This window comes from Canis aureus, chromosome 4 (genome assembly GCF_053574225.1).
Source record: "Canis aureus isolate CA01 chromosome 4, VMU_Caureus_v.1.0, whole genome shotgun sequence".
NCBI classification, from domain to species: Eukaryota; Metazoa; Chordata; class Mammalia; order Carnivora; family Canidae; genus Canis; species Canis aureus.
In genome coordinates, this window is record NC_135614.1 from 76,143,355 (window position 1) to 76,158,536 (window position 15,182).

Here is a 15,182-nt window from a genome sequence, read left to right on the forward strand (position 1 = left end):
AGGATCACGCCCTGGGCTGCAGGCGGCGCCAAACCGCTGAGCCACCAGGGCTGCCCTGAGTAAATATTTAAAATCTTAGTTGCTGGGTCACATGCATGCTTAACTTTTTAAGAAATCCAAATTTGTGAGCATTTCAGTTGCCCGATGTCCTTGCCAATCTTTGGGTTATCACTCTTTTTGATTTTAGGAGTTCTAGAGTCTCAGTGGTATAATCAATTATGGTTTTATTTATTTATTTTTAAAGTTTATTCATTTTTAGAGAGAGAGAGAGAGAAAGAGGGAGAGAGAGAGAGGAGAGGGAGAGAGAGAGTAGGGGGAGGTGCAGAGGGAGATACACTTTTAAGCAGACTACCCATTGAGTGCAGAGCCGGTCCTTGGGGGGCTAGATCTCAGGACCCATGAGATCATAACCTGAGCTCAAACCAAGAGTAGGATGCTTAACTGATTAAGCCACCCAGGTGCCCCTCAAGTATTGTTTTAATTCCATTTCCCTGATGACTAATGATGTTGAGACTTTTTTGCCATTCATATTATTTCCTTTGGTAAAGTGTCTATGCAAAATTTTGTTCCTTTTGTTGTTATTTTCTTCCTAATGTATTTCAAAGCATTTTAAAAAATATAATTTGGGTAAAAGTCCTTCATTAGATATATGTTTTGCTACTATCTGTTCACATAATAGTTTGTGGTTTGCCTTTTCTCTTTTTAAGATTTTATTTATTTATGAGAGACAGGATGAGAGAGAGAGAGAGAGACAAAGAGGCAGAGACACAGGCAGAGGGAGAAGCAGGCTCCATGCAGGGAGCCCAATGCGAGACTCAATTCCCGGACTCCAGGATCACGCCCCAGGCTGAAGGCAGGTGCTAAACCACTCAGGGATCCCCTCCTTTTCACTTTCTTAACAGTGTCTTTGGAAGGGCAAACATTTTCAATTTTAATGAGATCCAATTTTTCTATTTTTAAATATTTTATGCTTTTTGTATCCAATTTTAAAGACTTTGACTAACCAAAGGTCACAAAGATTTTCTCATATGGCCTCTTCTGGAAATTTTATACTTTTAGCTTCTGTTAAAACTATGTTTGATTCTACAATCCATTTCAAGTTAATTTTTGCATATTGGAGAACATAAAGAGTTTTTTTTTTTTTGCATATGGATATTCAGTTATTTCAGCAGCATTTGTTGAAAAGATTTCCTTTACCTCACTGATTTGCCTTGGAACATTTGTTGAAAATCAATTGGCTCTTTAGATGACAGTCTGTTTATAAAATTTTAATTCTGTTCCTTTGATCTGTATGTTTAACTTTATGCCAATATCAATCTTTCTTGTTTACTGTAGCTTTATAGTAAGTCCTGAAATTAACTTTATTCTTTTTTTCAAAATTATTTTGGTTATTTCAGTTCCTTTGTATTTCTATATACTTTTGTGGATCAGCTTGTCAGTTTCTAAAAGGTGTCTGCTTGGATTTTTGACTGGAATTTCATTGAACCTATAAATTATTTTGGAGGGAATTGACATCTTAACAATATTGAGTATTCTGATCCACAGTGTAGGATATCTCTCAATTTATGTCTTTAAAAGATTTTAGTTATGTTTTATAGTTTTCTGTGTACAGACCATGCATATATTTTGTTAGGTTTATACCTAAAAATCCTATGATTTGATGTTTTTATAAATGATAATTTTAAAAGTTTCCATTTACATTTGTTGCTGGTTGATAGAAATACAATTGATTTTTAAAATATTGACTCCATAAACTGCAAACTTGTTAAATTCACATACTAGTTTAGTTTTTTTTAGATTCCTTAGAATTTCTTATAGTTGTGCTTTATTTATTTATTTTTAAAGATTTTATTTATTTATTCATGAGAGACACATAGAGAGAGGCAGAGACACAAGCAGAGGGAGAAGAAGCAGGCTTCCTGCGTGGAGCCCGATTCAGGACTTGATCCCAGGACTCTGGGATCATGGCCTGAGCCAAAGGCAGATGCTCAACCACGGAGCCACCCAGGTGCCTCTAGTGTGCTAGTTAAACAAAGACAGTTTTAAGTTTTCTTTTCAATTCGTATGCCTTTCATTTCTTTTCTTCCAGAGGGAGAATAGGGCAGATACTCAAGCCGGTCTGGAATGGCTTGAGTGAGAGGAGAGACAAGTTACCTTGGGATGTGGGGGTGGGGCCAGGATATGTGTTACTTCTGGCCATTATTTCCATGGTTTGAATGTTCTGCTGGTACCAGAAGAAAAAAATATGTGGGCCTTATGGCTTGCTCAGGTGTGGAGTAAAAGGGGAAGCAGGAGAGGTAAGGCTTAAAAGTTGTTACAGATTAAATATCAAAACTAGAGTCAGATTCTATTATAGTTTGATTTGCTAAAATGATTTCAAAAATACTGGGCCATCAGCAACAGGAATTTCAAAGTTGATGGTTTAGGAACAAGATGACTACATTGATTTGTGGTTTTCATTTCATCTAGATGCCCTCCCTATATGAACTTTAAGGAATTTAATAACATGGACAACAAGAAAATAATATTACCAGCATACTACTGTCAACTGGTAACCATCACCCTACCATCTAAAGACCCTTTCCTTGCTTAGGCATCTTTTTGTCTGGCTTTATTTTAAAAAGGTGGGTGTAATCCCAGATAATTATTCTTTTGGCCATTAATTCTCATCTTTTTATCTGGCCAACCCCATCACTAATTGCTCTTTTGGGGAATCCAATAATTTTTTTTCATAGGTTCAGGCAGACCACAAATGTTGGTATCAGAGCTGATTTTATCCATTACTAAACGAGTCTTCAATAACTTGATTTCCTGCTGTTGTTAATAATAAAATAACTCTCTCTCCCTTCTTTTCTTCTGTAAATTCAGAGAACTCAGTATTTAAGCCAACTCTGGTCACTTCACATTTGAAATCAACTCATTACTTACATTCTTGAGCTTGCTCCAACCAAATTGCTGAAAGAATGTATTCCTGAGGCAACTGCTCTGGTGATTACACTCATTTTGCCTTTTTCTGGTGACAGGTGTTAGGACCATGACAATTACGAATCACTGGGAAAAATGAAATCCTTTTTTTTTTTTTTTTTTGGAAAAATGAAATCCTAAATCAAATTCTGCCTAGGACCTAGGCACCCAGGCTATCTGGGGTTTGCCATATTTATTAACACTGCAGAAAGATCTTGTTTTCCCAGTCACAACTTATATAGTCTCTTTCCAGGCTGTCTGTCTGTCTGGCCTGCCTAGGGAATGCTGGAGATCTGATACATTAATTCTTTCTGGATGCTAAGGGCAAAAGAGACCACGTGTCCCTCCTACCCCAAATGCACTTAGCCTATAAAGCAGCACAGCTGGACTTGCATATAATGGTAGTATTTCTTTCATTAGTAGGGAGGTTAGCAATTTCTGACCAGAGAGCAAATAACACTAAAACTCTAATACCTCAAATTTCTCTGCCATCCACAGATAAATTGTTTTGGAACAATGTGTCTTCAAGAATCTGGAATCTCACTCAGGGGATAAGATGGGTAAGGGACTCACTATAAAAGAAGTTCTTAATGTGAATTAAGAATCCTTAGGAAAAGTAAAAAATATAGAATATAAAGTGATTACTAATTAATAAGAATAACATATTTTGCTACTATGTGGCAAATATTATGCTACTATCATCACCTACTACAAAATAATTATTTCAATAATAATAATAATAATAATATATAACATTTCTTGAACATCTGCCATATGCCAGGCCTTACCAAGTACTTTAACAGACTACTTCAGCATTATTCAAAGCAAGTGCTATTACCATCTCTATTTTTAGATAAGGAAACTGAGGTCGGATAGATTAAACAACTTGCCAAAGATTCCACTACTGATGAGTGGCATTGCTGGGATTCTGATCGTGAGAGTTCTATTTCCCCCCTCTTCTATGTGATTACTATATGGACAAATGCCTGCAGGAATTTGAACTGGGATGATGATCAGAGAAAACTTCAGAGAAGAGGCCAAATGGGATGGCTTTGAAGCATGAGTTGGAATTGGAACAATGGAAATAGTAGGGAGAGAGGGGGATCTGGCATTGCAGGTAGAACATATAATGGACAAATACTCTGTCAGCATTGTTTTGTTTTCTATCCGTGAGCTCATCTCCCCAATGTGCCCTGCCTGTTCACATATCTTGGACAGGTACAGAAACTATTGTATTGTGTTCTGACGTGGTTATTTTGTTAAGGCCACTTTATCATGACTAGGTAATGAGATCCCCTCTAAAGGGGGATGGGTCTCTGTGTACATCATCTACAGAAGGGACCATTTTCTGATAGGACACTGATTCTCCTAATTTTGGAGAGGCAACTCTTAGACACGGAGAAAACATCTGCTTCTTTTAAGTCTACTTCTTTGTGAGTCTAGAATTTTTGTTTTTGTTTTTAGAGACTTTCTCGATTTATTTGAAAGGAGAGAGAGAGCACACACAAGCGGGGGAGAGGGGTGGAAGGAGAGGGAGAAGCAGAGTCTCCCTGAGTGGGGAGCCTGATATGGGGCTCAATCCCAGGACCCTGAGATCATGACCTAGGCCAAAGTCAGATGTTTAATTGCCTGAGTCACTCAGGTGCCCCCATGAGTCTGGACTTTGAGATGGATTCAAGGTCCTTACTGAGTGGTGAGGAAAAATTCTTCTATCTGGAGGTAGAGGGTGCATATCAAGCAGTACTCTCACAAAAGGTATGTTGGAAAACACAGCTGAAGATACTCTGCAAGACAGAGCATCTTGCTTCATTTTACTCTAATTCCCCTTTGTGATCTGAGAACTTCAGCGAAGTTTTATTAAAGTGCTTAAAATTGATCTTGGTCACACTCTGCCATTTGTGCCAAAAACCAGAAATGCCCCCCTGAGGTCAAGGTAGAGAGGATAGCAGGAATTCATTCTCTCTTCCCACATTCCTTCTCTCATTCATTTTCACTCTTACTATCTCATTCTCTGTATATCACTAACTACTTTTAGAGTGTAAGCTCTCTATATGCCAAACACAGTATTAAGAATTTCATGCATATGGTCTCAATTAATGCTTATGCTAATCTTTGAAGTAAGTACCTTTATACTTTCACTTTATAGTTGAAGGTTACAGAACTGGTAAGTGGTAGTTTCAGTTATCAATCACTGTGATAATACTGCATAGCAAATAACCACAAAGCTTCAATGGCATATAGTAGCAAACATTTGTTTTGCACGTGAGTCTGTGAGGTTCAGCTAATCTAATATGGATTTAGCTTCCCTTAGCTCGTCTCACTCTTGTGGCCAGCTCTGGGATGACTCTGTGGCTCTGTTGATCTTGGCGAGGCTTGCTCACATGCCACAGGTTTGGCGGTTTGGCGGTTTGGCTGGTCATTGGCTAATTGAGAATGACTTGGCTGGGATGACTTGGAATTTTCTTTGTTCCACTTCTTGCTCATCTTCCAGCATTCTAGCCTAGGCATGCCCATCTGATGGCATAGCAGAGGGCAAGAGCATTAAGCAAAAACATGGAAGTGGTCTTCAAGCATCTGCTTATGGCATGTCTGCTAATATACTGTTGGGCAAAGCAAGGCACGTGACCAGACCTGTAAGGGCCTGACAGGTGGAAAATCAGGGTTATTAATGCAATCAACCTGCCATAGTGGTGGGGCTCATATTCCCTCTTACTTTTCTGTCTCCCATTAATTAGTGAGATAATTATCCAATAGTTTCCCAATTGTTCTTTCTTTGTATTGCAGTATAGTTGACACATAGTGTTATATTAATTTCAGGCGTACATAATAGTGATTCAACAACTCTATTTGTTATGCTATGCTTATTACAAGTCCATCTGTCATCTACCATCTGTCATCCTACAATACTATTATAATACTACTCAGTTACTCTTTACCTACCTTCCTTAAGAAGAAGATGAATCCTCGACCTTAAGATTTGTGGCTGATAGGTCTGGCTATATCTTCTTGTGAAGATTCTCCCACTGACAATTTCAGAGAAGGAGTTTGTTTCCTTCAATGTGTGTGTTCATGTTCTGGGATAATGATGACTCATCAGATTCCGAGTTGAAGAATTTTTCTTGGCATAGTGATTATCAAGATTCCAGAGGATGAAGACTCCTTTCTAATAACAAAGGACTCACCAAGCCTTACATGAGATTAGTTGAATCAGACTGAGGAAATATGTAACAGTAGTGATTCTAAATTTAGTCCATGTATTTAGATTAATTTATATTTTATTAATCCCAACAGTATTTATATCTATATACATTTTACAAATCGTAGTACTTGTATATGTGAGATATTATTTATGTATTTTACAGATAGTGCAGTTTGCACATATGAATTTTCTGATTTTTTTTTTTTTTTTTTTGCAGTAACTCTGAAGCTTCCCTCCAGGCAAAGATACACACATACACAAACACAGACCTATCTGTCTCCTAGCCTTAGTGACAGAGTTTTCTTATGATGTATTTTACCAAATGCCCCATAGGAAATGTAGGGGTGAAATTGCACTAGGAAGGTCATCAGTTATAACAGTCTTTTTTACAAGGTACAGAGGCAGTGGCAACCTCTCTGCTTTCTACAAAGACTCTTCAGTACATATAGGAGAAAGGTCTAACTCTTCAGCCAGGGATTTGAAAATCTCCCAGATTGAGCCTTAACTTCCCTTTCTACATTTTTTACTGCACTTTCCTTTACCAAATGCTCTCCTTTTGGGCCAACACACAGGATTATAAGCAGAGCGAAAATTCCGTTTCTGTTACTAAGAAACTAAGTTGCTTCCTCTTAAACATTTTAGATCCTCAGCTCTATTGCAAGCATTTTATTTTTATAGACCCTATGGCATCAAGCAAATAGAAATGGTTTAAAAATATATTTGAATTGAAATAGTAGAAAGGAAGTCATTGATGAGATTTTTCTCTCTGGGACTATGTATTAAAAGTCTTAAATCTTAAAAATGATTGAATTCTGTGGCTACAGAATATTTCCCTCTGACCCTGGTATGGGAGCTGATTAGAAGATAATCAGGTATTGGCTCAACACTGAACCTGGATTATTGTCTGAGGACTCCACCCTAAGCTCAGGTGGAGGGTAGAAAGGCTCAAGAGATCTTTCATTAGAGGTTTGAAGAGGAGAGACTGATTAAAGAACACCACAGAGCCAGACTGTGGGGGCTCTGGGTACCTGGTAGTGGTCAATTGTGTTGTTTGTGCTATGAATGCTAACAGAATCAGAAAGGAAAAGACTGGATTGCCATTTGGCTTTAAGTTTTCCAGTGGAATGATCCCAGTGCGATCAAGTGACTGTTCTGCCAACCAAAAGCACAGATGTCCATGGAAGAAGCAAGAAAAGTGGAGGACACTTGGCACACAAGCATCTCATTTATATCTTATTTTGAGCAGTAAATCTCACCAAGGCTCCAGTGTTTCACTTATAGGTATATCTACATATGTCCACTGAGAAGGCCTGTCTTGTTTCCAAACTCATGTGTGACAACTGCAGAGGAATCGCAGGGTGGTGGGGGGAGGGGTGGGTGGATGGGCAAAATGTAAATATGCCTGTATCTAATTAGTGGAATAACTAAAACTGGAGCAAGGCCATTTTAAATCAATAGCCCTTCCTAGCTGTCTGCCTTTAGGCAAATTGCTTAAACTCCCTGAATTTGTTTTCTCACCTCACCTCTATAGTGTGGATAATAGAAGCTAGGCCACTAGAAGTTTTACTCAGATGTTAACTGCCATCTTGTTTGGTTTCTTTTCATTTCTTTAAAAAGACTTATTTATTCCTAAAAGACACCAGAGAGAGGCAGAAACATAGGCAGAGGGAGAAGCAGGCTCACCATGGGGAGCCCCATGCAGAACTCCATCCCAGTACCCTGGGATCACACCCTGAGCCAAAGGCAGATGCCCAACCACTGAGCCACCCAGGCTCCCCTCTTGTTTGGTTTCAATGTTATAGAAAGATAGGAGGTTCAAAAAATAATTTCCCCTTTCTTTGGCACATTCCACATGCACTATATCCAGTTCTGTGCTGCCTGATTCCTAAGGGAATTAAGTTTCTTTGTGTATTAGGCATTCCCCTCTGCTGAGACCATCATCACCCAGAGCTTTTGTTTGGAAATCAGGGATTGCCCTAGAGAGGAAAGTAAGTGGTGGCTGGGTTTTAGCTATCTCAGGTGAGGCTAAGCCAAATTTGATTTGAATTAAAAAATTAAAGGCATGTGATAGTGTTTGCATGCCAGTGCTGTGGAGGAAGCTCACACATGCTCCATCTTTCTATCAAAGTTATGCATGGACTGAGATCGGTTAGTTGCATGTGAAAGCACCTAGCCCAGTGCCTGACTCAAAGTCTGGTCTCAATAAGGACTTATTTCTCTTTTCTGCCTGTTTATTTGTACTTTGTTTCCAGGAAATGCCTATCAGTTGAGCCGTTTGAAATCCAAATATCTACCCTCTATTTAGATCAGCTGTCAACAAACTGGATTACTTATACCCCTAGGGTGCATAGAAACTCCTGGGAGGGGTTGAGTGGGTGAGAGAGATGTAAGGAACACGTTTCTAAATCCTAAAGCTCCGCATTTACTTTGTCCTAAAATTGATCAGCCTGAGTTGGATGTCATTCTAGTTCTCTTTCCCAACTTTCCTTTCACAGTCACCTTTCCACCACTTGACAAAAGAAAGGCATACCTCCCAGCATTTCTGAATTTTACTGAGTCTGAATACTGCATTGCCTGGGGAGAGGTTCTCATTTAAGCAGAAAACAGAAATGAGAAAAACATGTGTTGGCAGAAAAAGAGAGCATGTGGTAAAGGAAAGTGCAATAAAAAAAAAAAATCTAGAAAGAGAAGTTTAGGCTCCATTTGGGAGGTTTTCAAATCACTGGCTGGAATTGGGACTTTCTCCCATATGCACTGAAGGGTTTTGTTAGAAATCAAAGAGGTTGCCACTGCCTTCTGCACCTCGAAAAAGACTGTCATTGCTCTGATGGCCTTCCTATTGCAACTTCAGCTCTACATTTCCTGTGAGGTATTTGTAAAATACACAATATATATTTTGTAATGCATATATGTATAATATATAATACGTAATATATATTATGTTTACATATTATTAAAAGATATGACTAGTAAAATTTCACTCTTTTATTCAAGAATTATCAAATTTTGTAATATATGTTGTTTGGAACAGTCTTGTGCTCGTAATTTTAATGGGGAACTCAATCTAGAAGAAATCATAAACAAAAGAATTATGGATATACAAAATTAAAAACAAATACATATTTGAATAACATGTTTTTGTTGTAGAGAACTATGATGGGGGGTCAGTAAAGCATAGAGATATATATCTCTGGACAGATTCTATGAGGGCATTCTTTTTGATGACTGAAAAAGCAACAGTGTGGGTGCTTGGGTAGCTCAGTGGGTGAAGCATCAACTCTTGGTTTCTGCTCAAGTCCTGAGATGCAGCTGCAGGCCAGGCAGGGAGCCTGCCTAAGATTTTCTCTGGATCTTTCTTCCCCACCCAACCTCCCCTGCTCCTGCTCTCTAGCTCTCAAACAAAACAGAAAACAAAACACAGTGTAAAATACATGATGAAAGAAGTGTTCATTTTACTGATTTTCATATGGACGGATATCAAATCAATGTGGTATTTAGACTTCATTGGACAGATTTATAAAGAGATGAGATGCAATCGTTTTGGTTTTATTTATTTATTTTTTGGATCGTTTTGGTTTTAAACGTCACTATTTACAATGCACTGGAAATATCACCCTTTGAAATGATTGAAATTTATCTTTAAGATTTTATTTATTTTTAGGATTTTATTTATCTGTCCATGAGAGACACAGAGAGAGACAGAGGCAGAGACACAGGCAGAGGGAGAAGCAGGCTCCGTGCAGGGAGCCGGACGCGGGACTCGATCCCCGGTCCCCAGGGTCACGCCCTGGGCAGAAGGGGGCGCTAAACCGCTGCGCCAGCCGGGCTGCCCATGATCGAAATTGACGATGGGAAATTTTGAAGGATAGAAGTTAAAAACGCGTGAATGGGTGCTTAACTTTCCATCTTTCGGGAGTAAATCTAAGAAGTCTGGAGGCGGCTACCACAGGGAGCGCGCGACACGCGGTGGGCGAAGGCCGGCGCCCTGCCCGCGGCGGGGAGCGCGGGGCGCGAGGGGCGGGGCCGGCAGGCGGGTGCGGTCCCCGGGGTGCACCATAGAGGGCGCTGGATGACCGAGGGACAGAGAGGCGCACGCCGCCCACGCCAGTGGCTCCGGGAACCCGCGCCGGCGAGCAAGATGGCGGCCGTTTGGCTGAGAGGCGCGGCGCCGCGGGGTGCTGCCGGGGTAGCGACGGCGGGTTGGCTTGGAGCGACGGCCGCCGTCGGGACGGGCCCCCCGCGAGATGGCACGTGAAGGGGCCCAGCCCGCCCCGCCGGTGAGTTGGAGTCGGTGCTGCTGGAGCGGAGCCGTCATTGTTTCCCTTGGGACATGCCGAGAGCCGCGCTCCGCCACAGCAGTCCGTGCGTCTAAACGCGAGCAAGCGAGCGCCTCAGAATTGCCTCAGAATTGCACGCCCGACTCGGGACGGTGTCGGGATGCTGGTCGCCGTGAGTGACGGGTGTGCCGGCCGAACAGCCCAGGGTCCCCTGGGGATGAGGACAAGGACGTCTGTGTAAAACTCCCTCTCCCAGGCCACTCAGTATGTGGTGAATTCAACTTCTTCTTCTTCTTCTTCTTTTTTTTTTTTAAGGTTCTTTTATTCATGAGACACACACAGACACACACAGAGGCAGAGGGAGAAGCAGGCTCCGCGCAGGGAGCCGGATGCGGGACTCGATCTCGCGACCCCAGGATGGCGACTGGAGCTGAAGGCCGACGCCAACCACTGAGCCACCCGGCCGTCCCTGAATTCAACTTCTTAGCTTTGCGGAGAGACTACTCCTGTTTCGCAGTTCTCTGAGCTCCTGGGAAAGCAGCAGGGGGTATTTTCCTTGGCAGTAGCGATCTAGGAGGATTCCCGCAGGGGTTCACAGATGAGGGCACGGCGCACGCGGTTTCCCGGGTCTCGATTCCGGGGTTCAGTTGCAGCGTGTTTATCAGATTTGAAACAAATCCAGCTACTCCAATGTGGATCGAAAAATATCAAGACCAAAGGAACTGTTTCTAGACTCTCACATGATTGAAACCCTGATTTCTCTTCGACCTCCCTTTCTTTGAGTAGATCAGTGATTGTAGGATTCTATTTTGTAAATACTCCAAATTTCCCAGGAGCTACGTCTGCCTATAGAGGAAAATCTAACTTTTTAGTCTGGCATTCAGAGGCCTCCACTGTTCACCTCGATCTGTATTTCTCATCTTCTTTTCCGTCACTTCCCTGTATGCAGCCAGCAGCTCAGTCTGTTTCACGGTCATCTGGATATGACTTTAGGTTACAGTAGAAACCAGATTAAGATACAAATGAGGGATGCTAGGATATCACTTTTGATAAGGCAATTAAGGAAGTATTCATAAAAAAAGACTTAAAAATTTATTGATTCATTCATTTATTTATGACACAAAGAGAGAAGCAGAGACTTTGAGGGAGAAGCGGGCTCCTCGCAGGGAGCTTGATGTAGAACTCCATCCCTGGACCCCAGATCACGCCCTGAGCCCAAGGCAGATGCTCAACTACTGAGCGTCTCCGTAAAAGATGACATTTTTTTTTTTTTTTAAGATTTTATTTATTTATTCATGAGAGACACACAGAGAGAGGCAGAGACACAGGCAGAGGGAGAAGCAGGCTCCATGCAGGGAGCCCGACGGGGACTCGATCCGGCACTCCAGGATCAGGCCCCAGGCTGAAGGTGGCAGTCCACCGCCGAGCCACCCAGACTGCCCTAAAAGATGGCATTTGAATTGATCCTTGACATGTTGGATTTTTAAGGCATGGGCTTAAAAATGCTGAGCTATTAGTGAGCAACTAGATGTGGCCGAGCTTTCTAGGACATTTACTCCAACAATAAAGACTCCAGGAGACCAGAAAATATTTTTGTTGGTCTTTTCTTATTTCATACTGCACCAAGGCAGTAAAATCACCTACATTAAATGTGTGCTTAGGTCTCTTTCTGCACGTGGAGTTGTGAAGTAGGAACTTCCTGAAATTCAATCCATTAGTAGGCAGAATTTGTTATAGGATAGTTCTGTTTAGTATCCTATTTGTAACGGTTTATTATTACTACAATCACAGAATGACTCCATTTTTGTATTTCACCTATGGTACTTTAATATAGTTGTTATCTGGGAGTATCCGTGGGCAAGATAGTGATTCAAGTTTTTATTGTCAATCTGGGATTAAAAAAAGAAAATGGCCCTTAATGAGGAACCTTGAGAGTGCAGATTCTAGATCTGGCACTGCCACTGATGTTAATAAAAACAAAATTTTCCCAGCCGTAATTTCTGCACCTGTGAATGGTAATATGGTAATAGTTTCCTTGCGTTTCTGTCAAAGTACAGTGAGAATTGAATCTGTTAATATATGCAAAAATATTTCCAGGGAATTAAAAATCTCTAAAATAGAAAGAATCAAATTCCAGGCTCAGGACGCCTGGGTGGCTCAGTGGTTGAGCGCCTGTCTTCAGCTCAGGGCGTGATCCCAGAGCCCCGAGACCTAGTCCCACATCAGGCTTCCTGCAGGGAGCCTGCTTCTCCCTCTCTCTCTCTCTCTCTCTCTCTGTGTGTCTCTCATGAATAAATAAATAAAATCTTAAAAAAAAAACAAAAAACAAATTCCAGGCTTTTTGTTTTCTCTGAGGGTACAGTTAGGTAATCCGAAAAATACCCATTCAAATGCATTAGATGATCTAGGTAAAGACCATTAGAGCTGGGACTTTGTCTCTCTTATAGTTCCAGTTTCTAAGTAGTGTCTGTCACATAGTAGGTACTCAGTATATATTTACAAAGTGAAAAAATGAACAAGTGACCAGAGGCATTCAGGGGCCTCCTAGCTGGAGCACCTGGCTGGCAAAGCTCTATGTCTAGGTGGCTGGATGAGTACTTTAAGAGCTGTGTGTTTGCTTAAGGATGTCCTGCTTCCACCTGCTTTTCTCCCTGACTTTTATAATAGTAATAGATAACATTGCTTAAGGACAAAAGTTGTGCTAGGAGCTGTGAGGTGCTTTACATAAACTATTGGTAATCCTCACAATCCTAAAAAGATGTGCATCCTTATTTTAAAGAGTCAGAAACTCAGAAGCTAAGTAGCTTATTAAAAATCATATAGCTGGGATCCCTGGGTGGTGCAGCGGTTTGGCGCCTGCCTTTGGCCCAGGGCGCGATCCTGGAATCCCACGTCGGGCTCCCGGTGCATGGAGCCTGCTTCTCCCTCTGCCTGTGTCTCTGCCTCTCTCTCTCTCTCACTGTGTGCCTATCATAAATAAAATAAAAATTAAAAAAAATTCATATAGCTAATGTATCAATTTGGATAGGCACAATTTTGCTGCAGTAGTAAACAACCTCCACATCTCAGTGACTTAAAACACAAAGGTTTCTGTCACAGGTTCACAGTGAGTCAGCAGGAGGGCCCTGCTTATTGTTGTTAGGGATCCAGGCTGCTGAGCAGCAACCATCACAAATACTGCTGTACCAGAAGAAAAGACATCTAGAGAGTGTCACATCACCAATAAAACCTTGGCCTAGAAGTGACATACATCCCTTTTTCTCACGATGTATTTGCCAAGATTAATTATATGACTCCACCGAACCACAGGCAAGCTAGGAAGTGTAGCCTTATACCTGGAAGACCGAACAAAGAAATTTCGGGGGCAGTGCAAATGACTACCCGACCTAGTAAGTGGATGTCTGGGTTTCTGAATCCAAAAATTACCTGACTGCAAAGACAGATTTTACAAAACCACGTTGCTTTACTCAGTTTGCCTAGAGTTCTGGAATTGGGGATATTCATATCATTTGACTTTCTCATGCTTTTCAGTGAGGGTTGACTTTTTTGAGGCAATCTAGCCTGATTTTCCTAAGCTGAGAATAACTTTTCCTTCTCAGTTGTCATACTATGCATCAAGATCCTTTGGCCTGTGGCAGATGAGGGCTTGAAAGTCAGACCCTCTGGGGGAGGCTCTGTTCCCATCCATGCTATCTTTTATCTTGCATATCTGTAGCAGAAATACTGTCCCTAACTCCATAATTTTGCTATTCCAGTCCTGCAGCTGCTGGAATGACCTAGTAATTGGCTAGGTATACCCTGAACTATATAAGATGTATGGTGGGCCAGAAGCAGGCCTTCTTCCTGCAGACTTGGAAGGAGCTGATGACAAAGGTCTGCCAGCAGAGCACTGACTGTAAGTTAGGATCATTCACATTTCCATCTTTGTAGGCAGCCTGTGATGTGAGTTTGGAGGCCACCCAGTTAAAAGCTATGAATTAGAAGTCAAGAGCTTTGAAATCATTCCTGGCTCTATCATCACTAGTTGTATGACCTTGGGCAAGTAACTTAATCTCTCAGAAGTCTGAGTTTTCTCATCTGGAAAAAGAATTCCAGTTCCAACATTCAGGTTTTTTAAGATGAAAACTGCCAATTTGTGCATAATGTGAATGGCTGATGTCTGAATAGGACTTAGTATTTTACAAAGCTTTTCTTCAGCTGCCCTGCTATGCAGACATAATTGCTGTGATTTCCCCAGTGAAGAAGCTCAGCCTTGTAGGATCAGGTGAATTGCCCAAGGTCTCACAATTAATAAATAGCAGAAGTAAGACTTGAACGTAAATCTTCTGTCTCTAAATACGATATTATTTTCTATGATCTGAGTCATTGACTAACTAGGATGAGCCACAGGATGTGAAACAGAAGATACAAGTAAAGAAAATGGATAACAGGAAAAAAAAGTGGAGGATTTGGATTCTTGAAAACTTAATTTTGAATCCGAGCTCTGCCATTCACTGTTTTATAGTCCTAGAAAAGCCATTTCTTCTTTCTTTCCTTTATCCTTCCTTTTCCTTCCTTCCTTTCTTTTATGTTTGGCAAAAATAGGTGGGCTCATAGTCATCTGGTATGCACTGGTATAGCCACATTACTATTAAAATATTGAACCCCTTCTGTACTGTTTGGTGAATAGCTACTTTAACTGACCCCTTCCTTTGAGATTCCCACCCACCTCCTCATAATTTAGTAACAAAAGCATCAGTGTG

General features: G+C 41.2%; 1 long non-coding RNA gene across 3 annotated transcripts in view; it reads left to right on the forward strand.

The window, feature by feature from the left end:
* Nucleotides 1–10,252: 10,252 nt before the first annotated feature.
* LOC144313025 (uncharacterized) overlaps nucleotides 10,253–15,182 on the forward strand; it is a 99,141-nt gene continuing 94,211 nt past the window's right edge. For 2 of the 3 annotated variants that reach the window (XR_013378698.1, XR_013378699.1), the window contains exon 1: nucleotides 10,253–14,335. This is a non-coding gene — a long non-coding RNA (uncharacterized LOC144313025). The remainder of the gene's footprint in view (nucleotides 14,336–15,182) is intronic. The other variant, XR_013378700.1, reaches the window with a different exon arrangement.